Genomic DNA, 4,306 nt, shown 5'->3' with positions numbered 1-4,306 from the left:
CGCATTAATTAGTATGCACCAATATTACAAACAATGAAACAAGATATCCATTCTTCTGCCAATTACATCTTTTTCTGTTTCTCAGAATAGACATTCTCTATAGCTTTGCCAAACTTAATTTGTATAAGTATGAACAAAATAGCATTGTAAATTTATAAGCTATTCCTAATAGCATTAGATATATACTTTCAATATCTCCATCTCCAGCATTAAACATTGTAGTTTATAATGCACTAGCTTACCATAAGCTGAAATTGACAAAAGTAGTAAACACAATAGCACATTCATGTACACAAAATTAAACAAAAGGAAGAAGAAGAAGAAGAAGAAGAAGAATAAGAATACTCCAAACTAATCACAAAATGATAGAGAGCTAACTCCCAAACTTAGTCTTCAATACTCTTTAGGCCAAAATTTTTCAAGAACCAAAAAAACCCAAAAATCCCCTAATAAACATGCTTAAATACAGTAAATGAACTCATAAAATCATCATCCATGCAAGAAATGATTATCAAGAAAACACTTAAATTAACTAGAACTATCATTCCATGACCAGCCAGAATAAAAGAAACAAAAACCTCTCTGCTATTACTAACCTAATTAGGCTATATTCCTAGTTCTCCCTCCAAAACATAGGAAGTTCAACCTTTTACATGAACTTAATACTAGCCTAATTATTCTCTCTCTTATATCCTAAAAGATCCACAATTAGGGTTTGTACAATTCCTCACCTTACTGTAATAATAATTCTTCTAATTTCCAACCTTTATTTGCTTGGTGGTCTTGTAAATACTCTCGAGAGACCTATATCTTTTCTTTCTTGGCCTTCCAAGAATAATACTAATCTTTTCCTCTTCTTCTTTGCCAAAAATCTCTTCAATCTTCTTCGAAGTAATCTCGTCTTGGCTAATAAACCGATCAAACTCCTCCTCAATATCCCCATCAAAACCACTCTTCTTCATGTTTTTGCTTTTCTTTTCATTAATGCTGTTGCTATTGCTGTTATCCTCATCGCTTAGTTGCATTAGCTGTTGCGCAGCCACCATTTCCATGTCTGTGAAGAACTTCTGAGTTCTGTTCATAGCTTGCAACTCTTGCATGATTATCAAAAAAAAAAAAAGAAGCCAATTCTCTCCCCTCTTCTTGTTTTCCTGATCTCTCCTGGTTGTATTTGGTTTCTTGATTTTCTTGATCTCTCCTGGTTCTATTTGGTTTATTGATATTTGTGATCTCTCTTGGTTTTATTTGGTTTCTTGAATTTCTTGGTTTTGGTTTCTTGATCTCGAGTCAGAGCGCGTTTTAGAGGGTGTTTGTGTATTGTATAGGAAAGAAACTGCAGAGTTGGTGCTGAGAAGAAGGCTGGAAGACGTCAATGGCTAATATATGAGGGCTTTTTGTTTTTATATAAATAATAAATAGGATAAAGAATGATCCACTGCTTCCACCATTTTTAATACATTACGCTCAGACATCTTACACCGTCGATTAACTTTGTCGACTTTCATCACAAATTAATCGAACGGCTTGATCTCTGTTGTAAATTACTTACCAAGTAGGTTTTGCTTACAGGGAAAGGTAACGCATAAGTCTGTTGAGTGTTGACACAATAAATATGATTTTATTAATATTTTTGTGGTCCCTACTTCAGAATTACTTTACTTTATAACCCAAAATCTTCTTGTATGGGTCCCACCCGATGAACCCAATTGTATTTCATAATTTTCTTTGAACTTGCCATCAGGGCCCACCAATTTTTCATGATGGTTTTTGAGCCGCTTGATTAGTCGCGCGATTATGATCTAGATCGGACGAGTCTAATTTGGCCAATCAGGACTTCCTTTCATTTTTTTTTTTTTTTTTTAAGGGAACGGGTCTATAAGAAATTGTCAAATTTGGGAATTAATTTTTAATGATGAAGTTATGTCTTGAGCTGGTGGCTTATTAGAATTAGAAGAAGGCCATCAAAATAAAATAAATAGAAAATAATAAGAAAAAAGAATGTTGACTTTGCTTTTCAAGAGGATTGAAATTCTTTTCTTCTCATCAAGTCTTTCTATGTTTGGGAATTGGGACTTTTTTAACATGATTTGACTGATTAACATTCTATTAGAATATTAAGGCATTATTAATATATATCGTGCATCCGTTTGCTTCATTGGGTTCAAAATTATAAAAAGGGTAAATTATTATTTATCCTTTTAAATTTAATTAATCTAATTAACTATGAAGGGTGGACATTTCTTCATGTGGTTAACCCTTTATCGAATTGCATTAATTAAATTTTTTTTGAATATTTATCATTTAGCGATTGAATTACATATTTAATTAAAAAATTTATTGATAGAATTTTACTTTTTATCGATAAATTTACAAATTTAACATATTTACTATGCTAGGAAAGTTGGCTTTTTTTTGGAAAAAAAAAAAAAAAAAACTAAAAAAACATCATTTTGGTAACTCGAGAATTCCGAATTTTTTATATACCTTATAGAATTGTTTACCATTTATCATATTTTATTCAGACAAGTACCAAATACCTTGCTGTTTATAATTTATCATTTCACCGAACTGTTTGTATTGAACAACCGAATAAATCGATTTTTACCATATTATCACTATTAACTACTTAATTAGTCATTCTTATGCTAAAAACTCATTAGACTAATTAGCCTTTCCATGACAAATTGTTGTTTTAGTTGTTAAATGCCCTTTAAATGATGGAAAATATCTTTCAATTCCCCAATCATATGAACTTATGAAGCAATAGAATCAAAATTAAGCTTCCATTTGTCTCTTCAATCAAGCCACATCTCCTTTCGGAAGACGGTTGAGTCTACCTGCCTTCTGTTCCATTCTCAAGTCTCTGAAATTTTGAAGTCTAGTTTTCGTAGTGGACCAATTCGTTAAAATACTGCCAAGCCATTTTTTTATTAACATAATGACACTGAGCCCTTATTGCAGCCCGCGCTATTGAATTCGATGCTTTACTTTTTGTACCAACAATTAAGAATTATTTTCTCCTACTTCCTGAAAACAAAAGAGATCCAAGTGAATAGAAAGGAAAAAATAAAGAATAAATTATATTTTCACTTTAAAAAGACATACTATAAAAATATACCATTTTATGAAACTTTTTATCTGGATGGAAATCAAGAAAATTCGAAGTTAGAAATATTGATAGATAAAAAAAAAAAATAAAGATCTTTTCTGGTTTGAAAAACCTCTTGCAACTATTCTTTTTGACTTTAAACATTGAAATCGTCCATTTCGATATTTTCAAAAAATTTTTTGCATAAAAATATATTTTCTAGATTTTCTGATATTTAAAATGCTCCTAAAAATCAGTTAATAAAATATATTTTCCTAATTAAAGAGAAAACAAAATCGTTTTAAAGAAAAATAAGTTTTCGTTTCTAAAGGAGTAAAACATTTTTTGAACACTGATAAACTTATTATAACATTATAAACACACATTTATATTAACTAGTCTTTTATATGACGTGCGTTGCACGTTGACCATACTCGTTGTATACTCATTTTTTTCTATATAATATTAAAGCATTATTTTTATTTAGATTAAAATAAATACGAGCGGTTAATTCTATATATTGCTCAAATACACTAGTCATGACCTGTTTTTTGTAAAATACATGATTATGTACTTAAGTTATAGTCCCGTCAGATACTTTAGTCCTTCCGTCCACTTTTTAAGTGTTTAGCCGTGAGTCAAAAAATTAAAATGTGATCAAAGCAGATATAAAAATTCTTTTATGACTCAAATACCCTCACTGGCCTCCCCTCTCTCTACCCTTCCCTCTATTTTCTCTTTCTTCATCTCCCTCAGCCTTCCCTTCTTCTTTAGTCTTTAAAACTCACTAATGTTAACATTAACCAAGCTTTAGCCTGAGCATATGGCAGTAACGATGGTTATTCAATATAGGGTATTGAGATTGGAGATTATATGAGAACATAATAGATTCATTAGGCAAATAGAATTCGATGTCGATGCGAACACGAAAAGAACTCGAAGGTAAAACCCCAATATACAACAAGAAAATAAAAAACAGGCCATAAACGAGGATCCAATCAAGAATAACCGACAACAAAAATTTTAGAAAAACCAAAAACACAGATAAAAACAAGACAGAAAAAATAATCAATCTAATAAAGACCACACAAAATCAGGAACGAAAAGAAAGAAAGAAAGAAAATGACATTCTCTCTTTCTCTTTATTAGAAAGAAAAATAGTAATTAAAAAGGAAGAAAATAATTGAAATTTGATTTTTTTTATATATGTTAATGATG

General features: G+C 30.4%; 1 non-coding gene across 1 annotated transcript; it reads right to left on the bottom strand.

The window, feature by feature from the left end:
• Positions 1 to 523: 523 nt before the first annotated feature.
• Positions 524 to 1,352, bottom strand: LOC119369487 (uncharacterized). Its single transcript, XR_016319954.1, has one exon. It is a non-coding gene; the product is annotated as an uncharacterized LOC119369487 (transcript).
• Between the last annotated feature and the right edge of the window lie 2,954 nt (positions 1,353 to 4,306).

The sequence above is a fragment of the Jatropha curcas genome, chromosome 3 (genome assembly GCF_041381405.1).
Source record: "Jatropha curcas cultivar XTBG-Jc1 chromosome 3, XTBG_Jcur_1.0, whole genome shotgun sequence".
Classification (NCBI taxonomy): domain Eukaryota; kingdom Viridiplantae; phylum Streptophyta; class Magnoliopsida; order Malpighiales; family Euphorbiaceae; genus Jatropha; species Jatropha curcas.
This window is presented reverse-complemented; position numbering and strand designations above follow the sequence as displayed.